This window comes from Macaca nemestrina, chromosome 4 (assembly GCF_043159975.1).
Source record: "Macaca nemestrina isolate mMacNem1 chromosome 4, mMacNem.hap1, whole genome shotgun sequence".
NCBI lineage: Eukaryota > Metazoa > Chordata > Mammalia > Primates > Cercopithecidae > Macaca > Macaca nemestrina.
Window position 1 is genome coordinate 166,598,601 of NC_092128.1, and position 26,967 is coordinate 166,625,567.

The window sequence follows — 26,967 nt, forward strand, 5'->3', positions numbered from 1 at the left end:
TAAGATGTGAGGGGTAGGGCAGCTTGTGATCCACTGCTAGTGGAGCATCAGTTTTTAAGAATTAGTTAAAGTCAATAAGGGAGATATAAATTAATTTAATAATTTAAACTAAGAATTGAAAGAGAATCCAAACAGTGACCTGTGATTGTAGAGCTTATATACAAGGGATACTATTTAATTTATGGTGTAATGAGTCACAGAATCTGAACACTGCAAAATTGTGAAGTGACATTTGCATAAAATACACAAATACTTAATAGCTTCATTCGTTGTCCTAAGATGCCAATAAAGGATATTTTGTATTTGTTTGTTTGGTTCTAAGGTCTTGGATTTTCCAGAACTCTTTATGGTAGTAGAATATCTAAAATATCTAAAATAGAGGTCCGCACTTAAGGAAATATATCTTAGTTTTCTTACTAAAAATATCACATATTTTAGTTCTTGCATGCTTGCATGGTATATCAGAATAGCTACTTTTATGATGCTTGAATAGTATAAGACTATATAGCACATTATCTTTTTGTTTGTTTGTTTGTTTGAGTCGAAGTCTTGCTCTCTCACCCAGGCTGGAGTGCAGTGGCGCCCTCTCCGCTCACTGCAAGCTCTGCCTCCCGGGTTCCCGCCATTCTCCTGCCTCAGCCTCCCGAGTAGCTGGGACTACAGGCACCCACCACCACTCCCGGCTAAATTTTTGTATTTTTAGTAGAGGCGGGGTTTCACCGGGTTAGCCAGGCTGGTCTCAATCTCCTGACCTTGTGATCCACCCACCTCGGCCTCCCGAAGTGCTGGGATTACAGGCGTGAGCCACTGCGCCCCGCCTATAGCACATTATCTTATCCAGATAATTAAATACATCAAGTTAACAGAGACTTTTGACTTTGCCCGTCTAATAAACAGAATGTATCTCCAAAGCACTGTGTCCTTTTCATATAATGGCTTCTTTTCCTTTGGCTAAATACCCAGTAATGGGATTGCTAGATCCAATGGCAGTTATACTTTTAGTTCTTTAAGGAATCTCCATTAAAGTAGGTACCATTTGAAACCAGTGAGATTGTGTCGTGGAGAAGGGGAGACACCTCATTTGACACTAACCTCAACCTATCAGAAACTATAGTTTACATTAATTTTATATTGAAAAAGAAAATGTGTTATCTAATATCTTTGTTTAAAATATGATTTTACTGTTGAGCGCAAATATGTTTTGCAAATGCTACCCAGACAAACTTCGTAATTAGGAATCTGATAAAATATTATCAGAATTTCTTAGACCAATAAATTGTTTATTGATTCTTTTAAATTTATCCTGCAAAATAGTAGTCAAATATTACTTTACATATTTTACCAACATAACATCAGTTACTAATAATTTTGGATATTCACAAATACTTAGTAAGTTAATTCCATGTTGCATCCAATGTCTACTTTTTATTATGAGAAAAAGGTGCTTCACATTAATTAATTTTATATATCTGGAGCATCTACTTCGGAATTCTTTTGTTTAATTCTTCCTCGTGAACCTACATAGGAAAAAAGAATTTTTAGCAATGTCCTGTTCCAATGATTTCAAATGTGTGTGTGTACGTATGTGTATGTGTATATGCATACATGCATATGCACGTATGTATATGTGCCTATATACATGTATACATATGCATATACATACACATATATCGTATATATGCATGCATATACATACAGACATATATACATATATACACATTTGCATGTGTGTGTATATGTATTTTATATATATATTATATATATATATCTGTTTAGATGGAATCTTTTGCGGTGATGGACCAGTGATAGGGAGCCATGTGGGGACATGACCACCAAACAATTTTACTTGTTGACTGATTACATACTTGAATTGTGTACTTAAAGTGTCTGCTTATGTTACTTAAATGTTTTATAAATAGTTTGTCATACAGAATGTATTTTACATAATACTTAGAGAGTCTACCCATTAATCAAGATATAAACCTTTTCTCTCTCTACTAAACACTGGTTATGTAGATCACCTTTCCTTGTTCCCAATCACTAAGACTTCTTTCAGGTATAATCTGTCCATTCAGTAAACTGATTTCCTGTCTTCAAAATGGAAAATGTTCTATCAACGTCTAGCTGGCTACCCAGTACCTACTGAAACATATGCCCTGTGACACTCTGTGTATTGTGAAAATATCACATATTTTTTTAAAACCTGTAAAATAATGCAATAAAAAGATATCAATATGTGCTTAACTAGTTGCCATGCTTGGCCATTAAACTTAGCTAATTGCATTCTGGCAGCCTGGGTAAAAACGGAAACATGATAGATTATACAATTCTCATTATCTGATTAAAAAAAGAGCTTATACTAGTTATTTAAAGGAGCTCATTTTTCCTGGTACTAAAGGACAAATGCAATGTATCAATCTAATGGACACTATAATATTGAACTGAATTGTTAAGACACATCATGACAGTTTTTTGAGGGGAACTAGGATGGAAATTAATCTATGGAATTGAGGTCACAATCACATCAGGTTAATAAAAGCTTTGCCCACTTGAGGACACAAGAACTGCCATTATGGTTTAAGTAAACTCATATTGCAAGTGATCATTTAATAAAATGATATTAGTGAGTGTATTCAATATTGGAAAAGAAATAGATGTGTAATGCATGAAGTAGCCACTTTCAAGAGTGCAATCTAAATTCCCCTCAACAATACTTGTTCTTTCATTATTTTTAAGACAAATTGTAACATTTAATTTACTGAAACTTCATAATTTAATTCAGGAAACATTTATAAGCAGTAAGTAGTTTCACCAGACACTTTGCTAGGACCTCAGGACACAGAGTTTATGCTCTGTTCATTTTTATCAACGTTAGAAAGCTGGTCTTAGGTTGCTCTGTGTGATGACACTCCAATTGCAGTGAATCTGTCATCTCCTGCCAAAATCAGTTTTTGCTGAAAAACCCACTGTATAGTATAGTAGCCAAGTAGAAGATTTATACATATATTTCATTTATCAAAAAAGTAGTGAATATATTCAATATATGTAGACGCAGTCTAGGAGAAAAAAATCTGTAGTGTATATGTCTTCCTTTTATTTTATTTCCAAGCAAGTAGTATATTCATAAAAATGCCAATATGACATTCCAAATGTGACATTTACTACAGACTGCACATAGCTTTTCTCTCTTCTGCATGATTCCAGTATATATCAGATCTATCAGAATGAACATTTCTAAACTCAGAGCACAGCATCATCAGTATTTTCCCAGTTCTCAGGTGCACAGCTGGATAAATCACTCATTTTTCTGTTTCAAAAATCACTTCTTCTAACCTGGTTGTTTCAGTGTATCATCATCAGTCATTCTTAATCCCCAAAAGGTAGCATTAGGAAGAATGAAATAAAAAGGAAACTATAATCCCTCTTTCTTTCATATCTCTATTTTGAGAATAGGGAAATCACTCGATACCACACGTTCTATTTGGAATGTCACAAAGTAGATGTAGCACAAAAATATGTGCTTCTGATCTGTAAACAGTACCAGCTAAATCCATATTCCCATTAATCTCCTGCCACTGCCGCAGCACTGCATGTTCTCTTCATCATGCAGCCAGGTTATTCTAATTCTCTTTTAGTATCGCTTCCAAGAGTATGCATCTGTTATGTGGAGCTGAGCAACATGTAGATTCACCATCGTTCTGGGCAATTGGATCTTGATAACATTACTGCATTTCCTGAACCAGATACCAATAAATTATCTTTAAATGACTTTAAATTATCTGATTAGGTTTAGCTCCCTTAAAGGTATGCCTTTCTACTATGAATGAGTACTGCCCTTAAGCTTTAAGTGACCAGCCTGGGTATATGCACTTGGTACAGATAACGCATTTGATCTTTAGAGCTGACTTTTGACAGTATTTCACTATTATGTCCAGGTGGAAGCAGAATAACATTAGATAGATGTATTCGTTTTTGTAATTGCTGTGTTGTTTGGTAGGTAAAGAAATAATCTTCTTCCATATTCATTCGTTCATTCATTCACTCATGCATTCATTCATATACATAACCTGATTCTGTTCCAAGTAAGAAAATTTCACTTAGTGCTATCATTTCAGTCTAATTGTATCAATCTGAATTCTGTATATGCAGATGTCTACTGTATCAGTTCATTTCACTGGCCAAGTATCTTTGAAAGATAAATGTTTCATTATCACGTCCAAATTAGGAAAATGATTCCTTTAATTACTTGAATTCATACATGTAGTATAAAATATTTATCAATCATTGTTTTATATCAGGACACTGTGCTTCTTATCTACTAGCTATTCAAAGATGAATCAAATGACTTTCCAGTCATCCAGCAAGTTTTGCAGTTTATTGGACAAGATAGATATATAAACCAATACACCTGAGGAATATGCTATAAAATAGAAGAATGAACTAGGAATACTGTGAAGTACTGAAGGAAAGTACCCGTTCTACTTAGACAACATGAAGTCTTTCCCAGGGGAGTTGCCATAAGCTCCTAATCTCATTATTTATTTATTTATTCATTCATTTGTATTGAATGAATAAATAGCTTCAGTTTCTTCTTTAATTATATTTTATATATAATTTTATAATTATATTTTATTTATTATTTTATAATTCTTCTTTAATTATATTCATAGGGATGCCACATATTCAAAGCTGAAAGTTGAGGTTTACTTAACCTCAGGTGAGAGGCGAAAAAAGTCAGACTCAAAAATTATCTGTCATTCTTCAGCTTTGAATTTCAAAGAATACATCTGACCATGTTAGCATGTTGCAGTAATGAAAATCAAGTCTAAGGGAAAGAAGGGGTGTTACTTAAGGTGATATACAGACTCAAGAATCTAAGTAATGACGTCACTACATATCCAGAGTAGAAAGAGAAAGAAGAATAATGAGGATGGAAAGAAGGTGAAACAACATGGAACCCCTCCCCTCTCAGCACACCTGAAGTTGAGTTTCAAGACAGGAGTCATGGCCGGGCGCGGTGGCTCACGCCTGTAATCCCAGCACTTTGGGAGGCCGAGGCTGGCGGATCAGGAGGTCAGGAGATCGAGACCATCCTGGTTAACTTCCGTCTCTACTAAAAACACAAAAAATACAAAAAAAAAAATTAGCCGGGCATGGTGGCGGCGCCTGTAGTCCCAGCTACTCGGAGGCTGAGGCAGGAGAATGGCGTGAACCCAGGAGGCGGAGCTTGCAGGGAGCCGAGATCGCGCCACTGCACTCCAGCCTGGGCGACAGAGTGAGACTCCGTCTCAAACTAAAAACAAAACAAAAAAAGAGGGGAGTCATTTGAAACATTCAGGTAGGTATGTGTGAAGAGTTGGGTAAAAGATATTAGAGAGGGAATAGCCGGAGTCATTCCTCATGGAGATAAGAAAATGTTGCCAGATGCTAAAATGCCAATAAGGCACAATAGAATGGTAGAGCAGAAGCTGTTGGAGGCAGATAGACCAACCTCAGAAGTATCCTGGATTCCTTAGGGTTTTCAGAAAACCTAATGATGTCTGAATATCTAAGTGAAGGGATACAGGTTTCTAGGAAGTCTGGTAGATTCTTAAAGGCTGGGGTCATGACAAAGAGAACATCATCAGCAGGGTGCTTGCAACCAAGAACTGAAACCAGAAGCTCCAGCCATGGGTGCAAGCACATCAGCTCCCAAGTCTATTTAGGACAAACCCTTGGTCAGCCCATATAGGAAAAGCATCAAATTAGCCATCCCACTGAGACCAATGGGAATGAGAGGTGGCTTCATGGAGTAGAAGACCACTTTTTCCCAAATGCCAACCAGGACTCAAATTCTTTACATGGATAGCCACCATCATAGGGAGGAGATGATAAAACGTGATGTGCAGGGCATGAAGACAATTAGTTATTTGAAGATGGTATTAAAACCAGCCCTGGTAGGGCACTAAGCAGACTGAGGAATTATATTTAAAAATGAATGAGGAATTCTTAAAACGCAGGCTTAAATCTGGCTGTCAACCAGTGGAATGACAACTCTTAAGAAAGATCAAATTAGTCATAAAGAATAAAGAAGCTGCACTTTATTTTATTGATCTGAAGGTAGAAATGAATCTGTGATATCACTTTGCTTTTATTGAACTAAGCACGCAGTTTGAGCAGCCGGAGATGCAATCAATGGGCAAGATGTTTCTTGTGGATTGCAGATTGAAGTGGGAAATGTAGACAAAACAAATACGATAAGGAAATAATCATGAGACTTCAGAGTATCTTATGTAAGTATATATGAGGCATCTAATCAACTTTTTTTAATTTTATTTTTTGAGATGGCGTCTCGCTCTGTCACTCAAGCTGGAGCGCAGTGGCACAATCTCGGCTCACTGCAGCCTCTGCCTCCTGGGTTCAAGTGATTCTCCTGCCTCAGTCTCCTGAGTAGCTGGGGTGATAGGTGCCCGTCACCACATCCGGCTAATTTTTTTTACTTTTAGTAGAGACAGGGTTTCACCATGTTGGCCAGGCTGGTCTCAAAATCCTGACCTCATGATCCGCCTGCTTTAATGCTGGATTACAGGCATGAGCCACTGCACCCAGCCCTAATCAAATATTATGAATAGGAAGTGGCCAGGAGATACTTTTAGAAAGTCATTTCTGAGAGGAGACATGCAGAAGACATGAGAGGAGACGTGGAGACCTGGCGCCATCAGACTGGCCTCAGAACTGTGAGTACGTAGACTGCTATATCTCATGTGTAGTTACTTCATTAATCCCATCTAGAAACTCACTAGAATGCATCAGTTCTTGAGCCATCTCTCAAGATTATCCAGTTTTCCTCATTTATCTAAACAGTGTTGACATGAAAGCAAATCAAACATATTGATTGAGCTGTCTAATTTATTATTCTATCACAGAGAAAGATGTCAACCAGCTCGAGGTCTTTTCTGTGAGGACACGAGGTTCTCTCCTTGGACATGCCCAGTTCAATACGTTCATCAATAATCACAGCAAAGATACAAAGGGCGTGATACCCGACTAATGACAACCACAAGGTGGAGGGATAGTGAATACAATACAATAAAAGAGACGAGATCCAAGGACTTGTAACAGCCTGGAGCCATTTTAGAGCCAGAAATAATTCCTCAGCTTTGATTCTAAAACACACAACTATACAAGTGGAACTATCACAAGATAAATCTTAGCAGGATCATATGAAGGATAAGAATAATAACATTTGTTAAAGATGTATTCGATAGTATACGCAATGAAAGCCAACAGTGTGACCTTTGTCAGATTAATTTCATGTAAACTTGTGACTATAAATATGATATTGGCAAGGAAGAAACCAAGCCCTTTTACGCATCCTGTTTTTTATGTTCCATGTGGATGTTAGGCACTTCTGGGCTCTAAAATTACAGAAATTGAAATATCTATTCTGTTAATAAATGTTTTATAAGTGCTTTCTATGTATAAGTAGTTGTGTAATTAATTCAGGATAAACAGTTTCTTGGTCTTCAGGAGAAGGATTTAGTAGTCTTTATTAATATGTATCCAGGGAAAGTTAACTATACTGGACAGGTATAGGAAGGAGAGTTCAGTACAGTTCAAGTGTCTATGAAATACCAGAGTTAAGATGGGAGTTAGTGGCAATTTGGAAATAGGTTTGCAAGTGAAGTTAAACAACCAAAGATCACTATGGTGCCGAAGGGCTTAAACATTGAACTAGTATAATATTATTTTTAAAAAATTATTGTGCATATAGCTGTAATATTTTTCTTTCCTTATGTACAAAGTTATTTTAAAAGAACCATTTTATTTGACATTGGAAATTGATTCATAATATCAGTAAACATACTTTTAAGATTTGCTCTCAGTTTCCAATCAGTTAATGGGGTATGACTTTAATGCTGTGCAGTGGAGGAACAAAGAAAATCTATTAATGAAGACAATTTGTGAATTACGTGAAGTATAAAAACCTGACAAATTTCTCAGATTCAGTCTACTTCCACCAATCACCATTAAGTCAGGAAAATATACTCAAAGACTTTTATATCCTGGGTGAAATTTCCCCAGTACCACTTAGAACAGCAACACTTCACAATTTAAAAGATGCCATATTGTTTTTCTCTAACATAGGAGCTTTGTTTGAACGTTTGTGATATAATTATTCTAACATTATTTTAACAAATATGCATTCAACATTATTAAATGCTAGTAACTTTGAGTTACTGTAGATACCAAAAAAAAGTCAATTTGCCCTTGAAGAGATCACATCTTGGTGTCAAAAAAAAAAAAATTATCATCTCAAATGATTGCAATATGACATAATAAACTTTATCTATTTATTTATCTTCCTAACACTGTATCTCAAATCTGGTAAGCAATAAATAACTGATTGTTTAATTGGACTGAATATAAAGTTCCTTTGATTGGAATTCAAAGTGTGTGCTGTATACCTGGGATTGAAAACCTGCTGTAGAGATGCTCTTGGTGTCTTTCCAGAGGCTTTTCCTCTCATATCTATCTGTGAAGCGCTCCCTTTTTTGTGACACCTCCCCAAATCTTTCATGCAGAATGAGTAATGGATCCTTTCCTGTATAGTTACGTGTTTTAGAATCGATAGATACTATCAACTAAACGTGTTCTAGGCACTTCACATGTATGACACATTTAATCTATACAGGAATGGATTGAAAATGGAGACTTTCTTCAGCTCATGGACCATGGAGTCTATTGATGGAAGGAAGGCATTTGAAGAGATAGGTCAAACAAAATAACTCTGAAGCAGAAGAAATACAGCGTGGTGATCCCTGATTAACCTCCCTCAGATCTTTCCAGGCCCTTCTTCAGGAGTCATGTGACCAGAGAAACACAAGCTCAGAGGGACCTTAAAATGCAGCAGGGCATTGTCTGTTCCCCACATTCCTTTACTAAATCTGCAGGGAATTTCATCAACTATGTATTTATTATTTCAGCAAATATTTGTAAGTTTCTCTGATGTGCTAATACTTACCAAGGTATGGAATCAACAAGGAAGAGTTAAATGGCCTTTGCCTTTAAATATTTCACAGACTGGTATTCAGGCAACTAAATAACTATTATTTAAATTCCATACCACAAGGATGTTCAGGAGGATAGGAGATAAAAGATTTTAGAAGGAAACCTAACTCAGTCTGAAAGACAATTGAAGACTATTTCCTAGATGATCTGACAAGACCTAAATATTGAAACATACAAGGTATCTATTGAGGGATCTGGCCAGCAACCCGCAATGCAACGGGGCTCTCTCTTTGTTCCCAGGCAGATCGGCAGGTCAAGAAATAATAGACACACACAAGATAGTGAAAGCTGGGTCCAGCGGGGGTCACTGCCTTCTGGTCCTGCGGTGCCAACAATGCACTGGATATACCAGCATTTATTATTAAGTTTAGTGAGGGTGGGGGTAGGTTAGTGAGGGTTTAGGGTCATTTGATTATGAGGTGAGATGGTCACATGCGGATGAAATAATTCTTTAACATAACATCTTTATGCAGAAGTACAGTATACAGAGGTAAGAATTTACAACATAGTGTGTGCATCAGTAATTTCTAACAGAGCCTTAAAACAGAAACACAGTCTTTCCATAACCTATCATTAGCAAGATATTAATCAGCAGTAACAGTTGCAGCAAAAACTGGTTACAAACAATCCATAGAAACAGGATGTGAAGCTAGACAACTGGTTAGACCAGAAATTCTCAGAAGGGAGTATGCCTTAACCCTAAAGACGCCTAGAAGGGCCATGGCAAGATGAGGGCGTTTAGGGCCCTGTCTTATCCATATGGAGAGGCGCCCCCCATGCGTCCATTTATAGACTCTCCACAAGGGTCGCATTCCATTCCCAGAGCTATGAACATCTGCTTTTCTGGGATAGGAATCTTGGTGATGTGAAACCTCCCTGACTGCATGTCCATTCATAGCCTCTCTGCAGGGGGAGAGCACATCACATGCTGTTGGCTCATTCTGGGAGCCCAACCTGGCATTGTCTTTACACAATCCTGCATGCAATTTTGTATTTACAATAATCAGGAGCATTTCATCTTTTATTCCGTAGCAATAGTTTCAGGGGGTCTTCCTACAGGTATCCAGAAAGAACTAGTGAAGGAAGTCACTAAACAAACAAACACAAAAACAGAAATTGCAGTTACAGATGGATATGAGGTGGCTGAATACTCAGAGTAATGTCTCTGGATTCACACAATTCACCTCAATCAAATCATGACTGAATGTAGAGAATGAAATATGACTCATGGTACATGTGAAATGCAAATGGCAGAGTTGTAAAAACAGGAAGGACGCAGATATTGGAGACTAGCCAGAGACTGAAGTTGTCATTTCTACCATCATTGCTGGATTTTTTGTTTGTTTTTTGTTTCACATTTTTTACATAATTTTAATACTCCTGAGCAGATTTTCAAAATGGTAGGGATTAGTGAAAGAAGGGTGATCTATATGCTTTTTATAGAACTGCTAAAAATTTCCATAATGCAAAATAATAGAACATAATGAAGGAATTTACTCGCATATAAAAGAGCAGTATTGCACTCAACCAATTTCCCATTTTTCAACTACCAGGGTTGTTTCTGCCTCTTCCCATTTATTTATGTAAAAAGAAATGCAAAGTCTGCAGAAGCAGAGTAAGAAAACCTTGTTAAATTTTTTCAATAATCCCTGTTATAATGTTCAAAGCAATTACTTTTGCTGTCGACAGGAATAAAATTTACTGCCATCAGAGAGTGCAAAGAGTCAAATGTATTACTAAAAATTACAAAATAAACTGCATGCAAATAACCCCACAAGTTCTAAGGGCTCATCATCCCGTATTTGTACAGCTGAGGCTTCAGTCATGTGTTATTAAGGCTTTCAAAAAAAAAAATAATTTCCTAGACGCTGCCTGTCAATTTCAGGGAAAGCCAAAAATGTAGTAATGCTTGCTATCTTGAGGAGCACTATTATTAGTGTGCTTTCTAAAAAATAAGTATTTCTTTAAAAACAAACCATATAACATGAACATTATGCAATGAAAAATAATGAAAGCTGTATAAACAATATTTTATCAGATAAATATTTGAACTTTGCTCACATAGGCAGATTTTGCATAATGATAATTATCTATTGTACTCCAAGGACATATAAGCCTTTCGGTGAAAACTCTTAACATTGTATACATTTCACTTCTGTATAAAAGTATTATATGATCCTGGAAACACAGGCTTGGCTTCCTGGCATTACCATCTTCTCAGCTGCAACCACTTCATCTCCCAAACAGCAAAATCTTACCAAAGTCAGAGCTCAACCAGTCTTTAATGTCAATACTGGTTAAAAAAAAATAAATAAATAACATGTGCCCATAGCATAACAAGCAAAATAATGATTTGATAGTTATTAAACAAAATACAGCAATCCTTTATTTTGTCTTTCTTCTCCTTTCAGTTTCATCTATATTTATGTTTGTATTTTGTATTTCATATATCTTGTATTTGTCACACGATCCGAAAAACAAAATCCAGTCTACAGCCCACATGTTCCATATGAATAGATTAACACAGGGAATTAGAGGCTCACATAATCGTTAGCTTAGGGATAATTCAGAAAGTGGCTCCAAATATCTTACCCTGCAACATAGAAGCGAAGTGGTTTTCAAAAGTTCTCCCTAAAGCCACTGGAATTCCGAAGCGCCTCTGGAAAGTTTCCATCAGACAGCCTCAATCTACAGTACCAGGACAGAGGATTCTCTCATATTTCACTGGAAAGCTAGTAATCTTCAATTGTGTCCTGGTAATGAGGCCTGGTAAGGAGCTTCTAGAAACTATAATTTTAGCCCTTTCTGCAAAACGGATCTTGGAAACCATTTATGAGTACGTATGAGTAAACTACTTATGAATATGTTTCTATTTTTTATAACTTTTTTCCAAAGTTAATAAGTGTTTCTTTTTTGCCCCAGAAGCTTAAGTTTCTATAATGATCACATCTGGAGTTCTTTTTTTTTTTTTTTTTTTTTTGAGACGGAGTCTCGCTCTGTCCCCCTGGCTGGAGTGCAGTGGTGCGATCTCGGCTCACTGCAAGCTCCGCCTCCCGGGTTCACGCCATTCTCCTGCCTCAGCCTCCCAAGTAGCTGGGAACACCTGGAGTTCTTAAACACTTCGCAATACTGTTTTGTACATGTTCAATTGCATCAGATAACATCACTCCCACCCGTTACTCCTGGAAAGATACGCTGGTGCCCTCTTTCTTCAAGCTGGAATGATGGCTCTCCTAATCACTGTCAAGCTTTCCTTTTCTCTTCTCCCATCCTGGATTCCTGTTTCCTTTTAGAGCTTGACTTTTATCTTTCTTCTTTGCTCTCTCATTTTGACCAAGCAGATTCTCTAGTAGCTTCCTAAGCCAAGAGTGCAGGAGAGGTTAGCTTTCTGCTACTTACCTATCTCAAAATACTTTTAATCTCCCTGATCTTTGATTAATAATGTGGCTTCATATAGACTTCTAGGCTGGAAATAATTTCCCTCAGCATTCAGAATACATTACTGCATTTCAGCGGTAAACATTCATCTTTAGAAGTCATAGAATTTTTTTTCTTGATTATTTTGTTTGATCTTTCAGTCATTATTGTTATTTGGTTTAATTTTTTTCCTCTATGTAAGAATTTGGGGTTTCCTCCCTATCACTGGTGTTTTATAATTTCACAGAGGCACACGTTGTTGTCTGTGTATTTATGAATGTTTGGCATAAAAGGGTGATGGGGAGTAAACTGCTTTTCCTGGCTTCTTGGTCAACCATTGCAATCTGCAGACCATGTCCTTTTTGTTCAAGGCAATGTTCTTGCTCTACTTGATGATTTTCTCTACTTCAGGTTTATTTCCTTCTGAAAGTCTGAATTTCTAATAGTAATTTTGCTGAATTAGTTACATTGTTTTAACCTTTTCTTCTTCTTTTTTTTATTTTTTATTTTTTGTTTGTTTTGACAGTCTCCATCTGTCGCCTAGGCTGGAGTATGCAGCGGTGTGATCTCCACTCACTGCAAACTCCGCTTCCCGAATTCAAGTTATTCTCCTGCCTCAGCCTCCTGAGTAGCTGAGATTATAGGCACACACCACCACGTTCGACAAATTTTTGTATTTTTAGTAGAGATAGGGTTTTGCCATGTTGTCCAGACTGGTCTCAAACTCCTGACCTCAAGTAATCCTCCCGCCATGGCTTCCCAAAGTGCTGAAATTACAGGCGTGAGCTACCGCACCTGGCCAGTCTTTTCTTTTTTAAACCTGCCTTTTCGTATTTTATAAATATATTTTACAAATATTTTAATTTAATTTAATTTAATTTAATTAATTTTTTTTTTGAGACGGAGTCTTGCTCTGTTGCCCAGCCTGGCGTGCAGTGGTGCAATCTCGGCTCACTGCAAGCTCCGCCTCCCAGGTTCCTGCCATTCTCCTGCCTCAGCCTCGGAGTAGCTGGGACTGCAGGCACCGCCACCACGCCCGGCTAGTTTTTTGTATTTTTAGTAGAGATAGGGTTTCACCGTGTTAGCCAGGATGGTCTCCATCTCCTGACCTCCTGATCCTCCCACCTCAGCCTTCCAAAGTGCTAGGATTACAAATGTTTTATTCTTAACTAAAATAAAATTATTAACTATTATGATAAAGTTATATATTTATACATAGTTTACATATTATGTTATATATTAAGTATTTACATATTATAATTTTTATGTGTATGTTATAGTATATTTGTTCTTATTTCTGGTAGATTTTTATAGTGACAGGAGACAGACGAATTCCTAGCAGACAGGGACGGGTCCCGGTGAAACTCAACCTTCAGGCCAAGGAGAGTCTGAAGCCTGAAAACCGAGCTGCCAGTTCCTGATAGAGTCCAGGACTAGAGTGAGAACTTCCATTCCCATCCTACCCTCTCTCTGACAATTGGTTCCTTCTGAATGATGCCTTTTAACCAATCGAATGGTGCCTTTTCCAAGCCCACCCGTGGGCCAATCTGCATGTATTCCCTTATTCTAAGCCCTTAAAAATCCTGGACTTAACCTCACAGACGGCAACCTGCTTTCAGGACCGTTCTCACTGCTGAGACCTTTCTGCCGCTCAGTACAATTCTACTCTGTCTTACTCACTCTGCTGTGTACGCGTCCTTATTCCTCTTGGTTGCAGAACAAGAACCTGCAACTTGCCGAATTGAAGAAAAAAAAGTACTGTAATGCTCCTGCTCGCCAAGCTGCAGGCGGCTGGAGTAAAACAGCTGTAATAAACTTTGGGAGGTTGAGGCGAGCGGATCACGAGGTCAGGAGATCAAGACCATCCTGACTAACACGGTGAAACCCCGTCTCTACTAAAAAATACAAAAAATTAGCCGGGTGTGGTGGCAGGCGCCTGTAGTCCCAGCTACTCGGGAGGCTGAGGCAGGAGAATGGCGTGAACCCAGGAGGCGGAGCTTGCAGTGAGCAGAGATCGCGCCACTGCACTCCAGCCTGGGCGACAGAGCGAGGCTCCGTCTCAAAAAAAAAAAAAAAAAAAAAGAGCTGCAGTAACACTCCTTCCCGCTCGCCAGGCTAAGGGAGTGAAAAGGCCCCTGGGTGCTACTCCCTCCTGCTCGCCAAACTACTGGAGTAAAAAAAAACTGTGACAATTTCAGCAATAATATCAATTAATTAATTATTTTTTAATGTTAAAAGTATTATATTCTATTATTTTTGTTGGTTTTTTTTTTTTTTTTGATTATGCTGTTTTGGTTTTTCATGTGTGCAATAGCAATCTGCTTTTAGTGGAGAATTTTTTTTTTAATTGATTTGAATTTTTTCCTGTTCCCTGCATTATCTCTACTGTCTCCAATTTCGTCACTGCATTTGTGTGCTGTTTGTGGTTCTATTTTATATTTTAATTTGTAATTTGATTATCTGGAGAACCCAGGCTGTATATTCATGGAGAGTGAACTCACTGGAAACTTTCTGGATATTGATAGAGAGAAAATGTCAATAGCATATTTAGATGGATGGGAATCAGAGTCAAATGTGTTTCACTTGTGAACTCCCAAATGCTGGTATCGTGTATGTATTATTACTAAGACCAATTTTTGTATTAAAAAATCCTCTAATTTCCTTCTAGAAGTGACCTAAGTGGGGCCGGGAACGGCGGCGCATGCCTGTAATCCCAGCACTTTGGGAGGCCAAGGCGGGCGGATCACGAAGTGAAGAGATCGAGGCCATCTTGGCCAGCAGGGTGAAACCCCGTCTCTACTGAAAATACAAAAAATTAGCCGGGCGTGGCGCTGGGCGACTATAGTCCCAGCTACTCTGGAGGCTGTGGCAGGAGAATTGCTTGAACCTGGGAGGCGGAGGTGGCAGTGAGCCAAGATTGTGCCATTGCACTCCAGCCTGGCGACAGAGCGAGATTCCGTCTCAAAAAACAAACAAACAAACAAAAGAAAAACAAAAAAAAAACACATGGCTGTGTCCAATCCTCCATGGATACTGAGGGAAGATTTTGTATGGTTACAAGAGATGAGCATGCATGGAATAGACTAACTCAGTTTAGGAAAAATTCTTGGGTCTCGTCAGCTTGTATTCCATATTTTTACGGTGTATCCATGTACCCCCTTCGGGCTTATGTGAATTGTTATGATTTTCTGGTGCAACCACACTCGTAAGTTATTCATCAATTACAGATTACTCGGTTAAAAAAAATTAGCCAAATACAGATGCTTTGTTTCAAACATAACAACTGCAGCAGAACTCTCATTTATCTTGGTTTGCTACCCCTAAAATTCCCTAAAATAGAATTTCTTTTTTTTTTTTTTTTTTTGGTTAGAGACGGAGTCTCCCTCTGTCACTCAGGCTGGAGTTCAGTGGCACAACCTCAGCCCACTGCAACCTCTGCTTCCTGGATTCTAGCAATTCTCCTGCCACAGCCTCCCGAATAGCTGGGACTACAGGCACACACCGCCACACCCGCCTAATTTTTTTGTATTTAGTAGAGACAAGGTTTCACAATGTTGCCCAGACTGGTCTCGAACTCCTGAGCTCAGGCGATCCACCTGCCCCAGCCTCCCAAAGTGCTAGGATTACAGGCATAAGCCACAGTGCCCAGCCAAATTAGAGTTTCTAATTTAGGCAACCAATCCTCCTCAGCCCTCTTTAAGGTAAGAGAAAATAATACAGAGCAGCTAAAATGCTTTTATTGACATTCATCCATTTTCTTATCACAACAAAGTTTTTGACATATTTGCCTCCTTTTCTCTCTTGTTCTAGTGTATTAGTCTGTTCTCACACAGCCGAGAGATACCTGAGACTAAGTAATTTATAAAGGAAAGAGGTTTAATTGATTCACAGTTCCACATGTCTGGGGAGACCTCACAATCATGACAGAAGGCAAATGAGGAGCAAAGTCATGTCTTACATGGTGGCAGGCAAGGGAGCTTGTGCAGGAGTACTCCCATTTCCAAAACCATCAGATATCATGAGACTTATTCATTACCATGAGAGGAGTATGGGAGAAGCCACCCCCATGATTCAAGTATTTCAACCTGTCTCTGCCGTTGACACATGGTGATTATTACAATCCAAGGTGAGATTTGAGTGGGGACACAGTCAAACCATTTTTTTCTGCCACTGGCCCCTCCCAAATCTCATGTCATCACCTGTCAAAACGAATCATGCCTTCCCAACAGTCCTCTAACACTATGAGAGTTGGCACCAGCATGAGACCATCCTTTGCACTCCAGCCTGGGCAACAGAGTGAGATTCCGTCTTAAAAAACAAAAAAAAAGAAAAAAGAAAAGAAAAGAAGGAAGGCTATTCTGATATAACCTGTCAAGATTAGAGGAAAAATAAGGAAATCAAGGATATTTCTGATTTAACACCTGCACAACTCTACTAAACAAATCATAAGTGGAAAACCAACAATCCAATAAAAATTGTGTGTAAATCCAGCCAATATCTCTGTGCCAACTTTCACAATGAAGTGAATCAAATGGACCACAGAATTTCTGGTACTTAATGCTATTTTTCTTTTACAGATATCTTAAAAAGATATAGGACAATGGCAAGTTTTCTGTTCACAAATAAATGAAAAATAATACCCATAATTGATTCAGACTTAATTAAGGACATTGCCACAAATTAAGTATTATCCTTGAATATTTTCCTAAAATACCCAGTTGCATGTTGCAGTTTTAAGAAAATCCTAAAGTTTCCACTTGCTAAAAATCATATTTCAGGAACAGTGGTTTTGGAAAGAGATCACTAAAGCAGAATGAACAAAATTGCTTTTCTCTTTCCTTTTGGATGCTTGGCAGAAGACATACAAAAGCCTTTGACAGCCAAAACACATTCCTTAACAATTAACATTATGTTTTTAAAACATGTAACATAAATGTAGAAAATAAGTATTTCTAATTTTACAACTGGATCATAACAAATTAAACTAATCGGTTGAACTAACTGATCAAAACTTTGTTTAATAAAAAGTAAATTTTTTGTCCAAATATCCAAACTGCCAAGTTAATGAGTATGACATAATGTCCAATACTCAGTCTCCAAATGCGATTTGAAGAGTCAAACTCTGTAGTCAAACTTTACCTCGAAGCAAAACACATTCTCACAAAAAGTCACATTTGGAGAGTCTGTATTTAATAAGAACATTAAAATTTAAATATCCCTGATGATGATTCAAATCATTAAGTTTTAGAAAACTCCAAGCCCTGTGATTGCAAATTTGTCAAGGCAATTTAGCAAAACACACCAGAAACCTGTTAAATAGATTATTTTATTGTGCCAATGTTTTATTAGCTTAACAGATCTATTTATTTAAGAGGACCCTGCAGCCTTATAAAATACATTTTATTTGGTATGCATGATGCAGCTATTTGCGAAAATTTGCATACTGGCGTCAACTTCCACCAGGCACCTTAGGAATTAGTATTTTCCTTCATATACAACTTCTGTGAATAATTTAGTATAGTACTAGGTAGGCAGGTAAGATTGAATTTGCTATGTGGACCACTAAATGGAATTAGCCAAACTATGCAGCTAAGGGAATAGTCTTCCAGGCTGCCAAGTGTATCAAGAATGCTTAGATTTTAAAATTTTACTAAATACAGAATCTTTAAATGTGAATTATTGACATAAAAGTTTATGCTTTAAGGTAAAATTAGTTTTTCGGTCCACATCCTGTTTTTCCAAATTCCGTTAGTTAGAATTCTCCCCACTAATTTGTATCAAAGCCTTTGGCACTTCTTAGCGGAGTATGTATAGGACATGCCAAACTTATCATGATGATTGCTTGAGGGAGAGAATGAAATTGTGGGCATTGGTCAAAGAAGAATTTAGCTTAGTTTTTAATGTTTTAATATGTAAAAGGCACTATGTTATTCTATTAACTTTAAGTGTTGAATTGTTGAAGTTAGAACAAAATCTGAATTTGAGTGGGGCCCTAAACAGAATTAAGATTGACAAATGTGTGGGTCAGCCCTGGGACATCATGACTCAGCTGCTCTGATAATAATAGAAGTATCTGCAAAGGAGATGTGAACCTGATTTTTTGACAGAAAGCAAGTTTCATGACTCAGGAGGGCCTCTTGGGTTTTGAACCTGAAAACTCTTGAGGCAGTTGTCCATTAAAACCTATCTGAAAGACAACTTGTTCTGGCTAAGACTGTGAAATCCTGTCTCTACTTTAAGAATACAAGAAATCAACCAGCCGTGGTGGCATGCACCTGTAGTCCCAGCTACTTGGGAGGCTGAGGCAGGAGAATTGCTTGAACGCAGGAGGCGGAGGTTGCAGTGGGCCACCATCTTGCCACTGTACTCCAGCCTGGGTGACAGAGCAAGTATCCATCTCAACAACAACAACAACAAAAAAAAAAAAAAAAAAAAAAAAGAAAAGAAAGAAAAAGAAAAGAAAGAAAAGAAAAGAAAAGGAAAGGAAAGAAAAGAAACAACAACTTGCTACCTTGTTACTGGCAGTTTTTCAAAATTGTCCCAACTACCGTAAGATAACAGAAGATTCTGAAGCCACAAATATTGATCACATCTTCTGTGTATATCCAAAGAAAGACATTCAAATAAGAAGGAGATGGCCAGGCGCGGTGGCTCACACCTGTAATCCCAGCACTTCGGGAGGACTATTCGGGTAGATCACGAGGTCAGGAGTTGAAACCTCGTCTCAACTAAAAATACAAAAATTAGCTGGGTGTGGTGGCAGGCGCCTGTAATCCCAGCTGCTTGGGAGACTGAGACAGAGAATTGCTTGAACCCAGGGGCAGAGGTTGCAGTGAGCCGAGATCATGGCTCTGCACTCCAGCCTTGGTGACAAGAGTGAGACTCTATCTCAAAAAAGAAGAAGAAGAAGAAGAAGAGGAAGGAGAAGGAGAAGGAGAAGGGGACAACAGAAACACAGTAGTTCACTCATAAATTTGAAAAGGATAGCCCATGGGATAACAACATTGCTCTCACTGGTGTTATCTAAGCACTAGAATTCCCTCCCAGGCAAGGTTAAGCTTGACTGGATTACTGATAAGAATGTTGGCCATGTTGCTATTCGGAAATCAACTGCAATTCACCTTGCAGAAGTAAAACCTTAATGGAAGAAGGTAAGGACAAATTTACTAATAGGTAGTTAAAAACTATAAACTGAGCAGAAGACATGAGTTCCAGCCTTCATGAGGTGACATTTGGAAATTTACAGATTTGGGAGCTATAGTCAGGGTCTTTGTTCTATGGTCAGGAAAATAAACCTGCCAGGCATGGTTGCTCATGTCCATTATCCCACCTCTTTGAGAGGCCAAAACGGGATGATTGCCTGATCCCAGGAGTTCAAGACCAGCCTGGTCAACAGAGCAAGACCCTGTCTCTATAAAATAATATTAATAATAAATTAGCCAAATATGGTGGCATACAACTGCAGGCTCAGCTACTTTGAGGCTTAGGTGAGAAGATCTCTTGAGTCCAAGAGTTTAAGGCTGCAGTGAGTTATGACTGTACTTCTGCACTCCAGCCTGGGTGACAGAGTGAGACTCCATTTGAAAGACAATAAGATAAAAGATAAAAATAAAAAATTAAGCTCTAGATATATAGACAATAAAGATCACCCCTGTATAATCAGTTATGAAAATCTCTGTGGGAATTAGAGGAAGAATTAAAGTGGGCTGTGTGGATACACACCAAAAAATAAAACAAAACACAGTTCCCTGCTTAGTGGGTATAGTAGGTTGGAATCTGTGAATCAGACTCTGAGATGCAACTGGATGTTCAAAAGGTTTATTGGGGAATAATATCTAAAAATGAAAGTAGAAGAGGAGGAAAGCAGGACTGGCTGGGGAACCATCAGATCACAGTGCAGATCTGACAATGTTCCTGCCATTCCAACGGTTCTCTGAAGCAGAGACACACTGTCACTGTCATAGTCCCATGTTGAGTGGCAATGGTCATGCTCTGTCAGTATGTGACACAATTGCCTTGAGAAAAACATGACCTTGGCTCAAAAGCTGACAGGGGTGATGAAGGAACAAAAGCAGGAGACTCTCAAAAAGAAAGCAAATAATTCCTCAAAGGATGATTTCAGTGACCTACTGCCATATCTACCACAATTTACTCCTTTTACTGAATGTAGCCACTTTTCTCTCCACACCTGGGAGCAACTTTGCCAGGGTTCTAGAGGGCTTCTCTTCCTGATAAGAAACTTTGAAGAGAAAGATGAGATGAAATATAGCCCACTTCACGTGGTTATTCTCAAGGCTGCGGTGGGACTCATCTTCTTCCTTATGCACTATTCAATACAAACCCACTTTTCCTCAGCTACAACCTCCGTTGCTCTGGGTGGCTTACTCCATGGTGACTGGGGAAATGAGTGACTTAAAATATCACTCCTGAGCTGACAGGTCATCCAGTAACTAAGATCTTTTCAGGCTAGTGTTGTTGCACTTATAATTCACAGTCACCAAGAGACACTCAAGAAGATCACCTTACTTCCATATGTACTCCTACTGCCCACATTATGTAATAGCAGCCCTAGTTTCTTCCTCCGATCAGAGTCAGTTGCCCATGACAAGCTTGAACTCAATTTTTTTGCCTACTGATTCCTAGAAAAAGGAGCCCAAGGTGTCAGGCAATAACTTGTAGTTCAGTCACAACTTCCTATTTCCATGGATGAGAATATACCCCTTTGAGGACTAGAAAGTCTCATCCTGAAGAATATATTGATGAGAAACGGTAAGAGAAATACTCCAGTGGGCCTCTAGGGATGATGGTGCAAGGGGTCACTCCTGCTTCTTCCCTTGGTTCTTGGACCCATGCGTTCTTACAGTTGGAGCACCATGTTGTGTAAAGGTCTTTGAATGAATGCCTAGAGTTTGGTGCCTTTTGATGACAGAGTGTTGCAGAAGGAGCACTGATGTTTTCCTGTCAGTTTTCTCAGGTACAGGAAAAAACAGAAAAGGGGAAAGATGGGACTACAAAGCTGTCAGTGATCAAACATCAATAACAGAGTCAAATTCTTTATTACATTCACAAAGCAGATGGAACCCAGTTTACTGGACAGCAGCCTAGAATTATCATCCTAATCATCAGGGCTATGTAGAACATGAGGAAATGTAATTTCCTTCAAAATTTTAGTGTAATTTAAATTGATGTGTGTTATACAAACATTATTTTAATATTTTAGTTCTATGTACAACAAAGCATATGTCAGCTCCTTTACTGTAAGCAATAGTTTTCCAGTATGAGAACAATTTGGAGATACTAAGTTGAAGTCCCCAAGACTAATTGGCTAGGGAAAAAATTGAATTTAGCCTTAGAAAAAAATTATATATATAATGAAATATCTTTATCAAGACTAATAAAATAGTTCAGATAATTGTGTAATTGTGGATGGTTAAGAAAAAGGAGCAATTGAGCTGTCTCTCTCTCTATATATATAATTAGAAATAATTTTTCATTTATATATTTTATATATAAATTATATATATAATTATACATATAATTATATATTTATACATATAATTAAATATATAAATATATATATAATTATATATAAAAAAATAATTATTTTTGAGGCAGAGTCTCACTCTGTGGCCCAGGCTGAAGTACGGTGGCACAATCCCAGCTCACTGCAACCTCTGCCTCCTGGGTTCAAGCAATTCTCATGTCTCAGCCACCTCAGTAGCTGGGATTACAGGCATGCGCCACTACACCCAGATAATTTTTGTATATTTAGTAGAGTTAGGGTTTCTCCATGTTGGTCAGGCTGGTCTTGAACTTCTGGCCTCAAGCTAACCACCAGCCTCAGTCTCCTAGAGTACTGGGATTACAGGCATGAGCCACCACACCTGGCTGAGCCATTAAAAGAATTTAGATGAGGGAAAAGATACAGTCATGGGCAAATGCCTTGTAGAGGGAATATCTTTTCCTCCAATGGATGTTTCAATGATGGTGGTTGTTGGGGTATTAAGTGGTTGATTCTTCAGTGTGAATTATTGAAGAAAATAATCGAAGTCAGATGTTGAAAGAAAATATGGGCAACAAGATACTGATAAATCTGAGAGCGTGAACTGAAAAGGAAGGAATTAAAACAACTGGGCTATAATAATTCATTTCTCCCCCAATTACTATGGATTGGATGCTCTGGGGAAGGAAGACAAGTTCTAGTCTTATAGTCTTGCAAAAATGATAACTGAACCTCTAGACAAGCAGTCTAAGAAAGTTTGTTAGGAGAAAATTCCTCATCTGTTGAATGCTTTGAGCACTGATTTTCCTGTTTTAGAATGGTCTACGTTAAACAAACTTACACTATGTGAATTTATGAGACATGGCTCCTTGAAGAATGTTACATAATTAAACAACTCTCTGGGGGAAAAAAATGAAGATATGAAATAACTTAAGAAGCCTGTCCTGTTAGGTGACCTATAATCCTCATTTAAAGATCTCTTTTATTTGAGTCTGATAGCACGTGTTCCAATGGGAACATAACATGTGTCCAACGTGAGAAGGAACAACTTGTGGAGTGAGCAGGATGTGCAAAGCCTCCCTCTGCATTTTATTTGTTTGTGTCCTTGTAATTGTTAGTAAAGCTCACTACCTTGGAAGTCTCTGATTTGTGTGTTTCCTATTAGACAATCAGATCTTGGTGTTAGATTCCTTTTCTGTTGTTTTATGTGCTTAAGTACAAATGATTTTTGTAATATTTGAATGAGAACTTTTTCATCTCAATTCATAGTTAAATTGGTTTATAGTTTTAACTTCTATACCAGCTTTTAAAATTTGGCAATGAATTTGCATCGCAATCATAAAAGGAATTGAGAAACACTTTCAAAAATTTTTTTTAGGTTTAAGTATGTTTAAAATAACGTAAGTTAGATAAGAACTTTAGCATATATCCATTATGTTTTCTTATCACTCAGTATGTAAAATAATACAAATAATTTTCAATTTTGGAACATCAATAACTATAGGTGGACCAGGAATATTATAGGTGGACCTAGTTTTCAGGTATACTAACCCCTAGTTATACTCAGGGGATTAATTCCCACAGTATCTCCTTAGTATACTAAAATCCACTGATACTTAGTTCTTGCTATAAAATGGTGTAGTATTTGCATATAGCCTATGTGCATCCTTTTTATATTTTAAATCATCTATAGATTACTTACAATACCTTATATAATGTAGGTGTTATGTAAATGGTTGTTATATTGTATTGTTTAGGGAATAACGACAAGAACAAAGGTCTGTACATGTTCAGTACAGATGAAATCATTCATTATTTTTCTAAATATTTTCAATCTGCAGTTGGTTGAATCCACAGATGTGGAAACCACAGATGCAGAGGGCTGCCTATGTAACAGTGTTTGCTTTTTGTTTGTTTGCTTTTTGTTGTTATTTTTTTTTTGATAGCACTTCAAGCCTACATGACAGTGTAGGTTTGCTTCCATTTAAGTCCTGGAGCAAAGCCTAACATTTTATTATTTTTCAGGAATTCAGCAGACAGAGGCCTGAGAGTTTGCTTAATGAGGAGCTGTAACACCTTACATCTATGACTGCTGAATTCTGTTCACTATAGAGAAAATAACATCTAACTGCACTTGAAGGATAATGTGCTTCCACAGCTGCGCAATCGAGTGAGAACTGAACCCTTGAGTAGTGGAGGATAGGAGCATGAGCAGGTAACTGAGAATATGGGGAGGAGAGGCTACAGCATGGAATTTCGGTGTTTTGGGTTCACATTTCAACACAGAAATCAAGATTTTGCTTGCTTTTTCTCAGGTAGCCCCCACTAGCTGAAACTAGTGTTGTGTCACCTTTACTAGATTTTCCATTGTTTGACAGTCCCAAATTACTTGAAAACCACTGGAATGTAAATTATGAGCAGATAAAGAAATTTACCACTCATTTGAGAAGACTCAGAAAACTGAAAGAAGATCAAGTTAAATGTTTAGAACGGGTTGTTTCCATCATGAGAAGAAACAGCGCATGAAACAGACTTTAATTAATGCCAATCTTGGTTAGATCATTTATGGAGTTAAGATTGGCTATGAAAAAGACTTTCTCACATTTTTAAACGATGATTTTAAACTTTAAAATTGCACTAGACTAATTGAAAACAGGATACTTAGTTCTATGAAATTTGAATCATATGGTAAGATCAGGCCTTAAGATTTTTTTTTTTTTTTTTAAGACGGAGTTTTGCTCTTCTCGCCCAGGCTGGAGTGCAATAGCGTGATCTCAGCTCACTGCAACTGCCGCCTCCCGGTACAAGCGATTCTCCTGCCTCAGCCTCCTAAGTAGCTGGCATTAGAGGCCCGTGCCACCACGACTGGCTAATTTTTTTGTATTTTTAGCAGAGGCTGGGTTTCACCATGTTGGCCAAGCTGGTCTCAGACTCCTGACCTTAGGTGATCCGCGCGCCTCGGCCTCCCAAAGTTCTGGAATTACAGGCATGAGCCACTGCGCCCAGCCAAGATTTCATAATCACGTGTCCACCTTAAATGTTTTAAAGCTGTGTGCCTTCTTGAACATTTTTATGGTTTCTCTCTAAAATGAACTGCTCTAAGCTTAAGAAATTAAATATTGTACAATTTTCACATAATTGTAAATATTATAAAATAATATATTCATGTAATCATTCATATACAAAAATTTGCTATTGTATACCAAAACACCAGCAAAATCAATTTTAAAGAACATTAGAAAGGTATTCTTTAACAGAAATTTTATAATGACCCTTTTCTTGAGCTCACAATTTCATTCTACTTCTTTCAGATAATTCTTTAACAAAGTAAAATATTACATAATTGTAATTATTTTTTACAAGTATTATGTAATATTTGTTGCTATCGATATGTAAAGTATGAATGTAAAGTGAAATTTTATTTTTTTAAACTCTTGGCCTCATAAGGCATTTAGCATTATGAAACCAAACATTATTTTGGTTTGATGTGCCATTTTAGTTATTAATGTAGGCTACTGATCACAGCATAAATATATTACATAACTTTATGTATGATTATAGATTTTCAACACCTTAACATATTAGAACCGCACACCACTTACAATAGTAAATGAACTCTAATTGTCAATAGCTCATTTGGTCCCATATGGCTATCAGTTACTGTTAGTGTGAGACAGACTTCAGAACTAAGTCTCTCCATAATTTCAGTTTTCACTAGCAACACTGAGAAATTTTGTTTCATAACTAAGTGCATATGAATGGGAGGTGCCTTACTCTGCAATGTCACTCAACGAAATGTCAAAGAGAATACAGTGCTGTATCATAAGAATTGTACAAAATGGTTATTCAACTGACAAATCAAGTCGGTCTTCCTCCAATTACGTTGAAAATCATGTACCAGAAATATCTGATAAACAAAGCAATTTATTTCTCAGTCACTAGATGTATCCATTGGACAACATTGCTTAGGAATAAATAATGAAATTGAAAATAAAAACCAGAGAATGATTAGCACTAAAACCACAATGATGGGTTCCCTGAGGAGAATGAAGATTATTATCTTTGCAGTGGGACACACCACGGAATCCCAGAGAGGAAGGAGCTAAAACTGATTAGTAAATAGTTACTCAAGCTATATTTATTTTTTTAGATTTTATATGTGTGTATATACATAGACATGTATCTATGTATGTATGTGTTCACACATACACATATAATATACAGTATTTTATGTATATGCTTGTGTGTGTGTATATATATATTTACACATAATATTAAAAAGCCAATAAATTTTAAAAAGGACATAATTACACAGGCTAAAATTAGTACTAAGAATATTTAGATAAAGCAATTAATCTAAGGTATACAAGGGTGCAAGTCAGAAGGCATACATATTTGGTCTTCAAATATTACAAAATTGTGCAGACTTTTCCATATTGAATATTTATGACATTAAAAAAATCAAACAATATTGGAGCTAAACATAATGCATTCCAGCTACTGTCAAAACAGAGCAAAATTTTTACTGAAGAAACCTGTTTATATTTCTGCAAATTGAGGGCATGACATCAGACAAATTAGATATGGTAAGTTCTGAAGGACACTGTTACAAAACTATACTTTATACATAAGGGAAATGTGCTTGCATAAAAACAATTTCCATATAAAATGTAATATTATCTTTTTGTCAGCAGAGCCACGAGATTTTTGCTTTGTTTTGCCTTCTAGATTAAGAAGATCATCTCACATAGCAAAGCGATCTGCTAAAAAGTTTTCTCTTTCACCAACCCCACGTGAAACATTGTACACCTTTTTCTGGGCCAAAGTAATGTGAGTGTTATACATGAAAGTGTAAAATAGTACACCATTAATTTTACACTACATTTTGATATAAGAGCTACCCTGGCTCCGAAAGAACGAACAACTCTCCGGAAAGTTTCTTTCAGGAGAAAGATCATAAGCCAGGGAGACAGAGGAAGCTAGATCCCTGTCCAGGA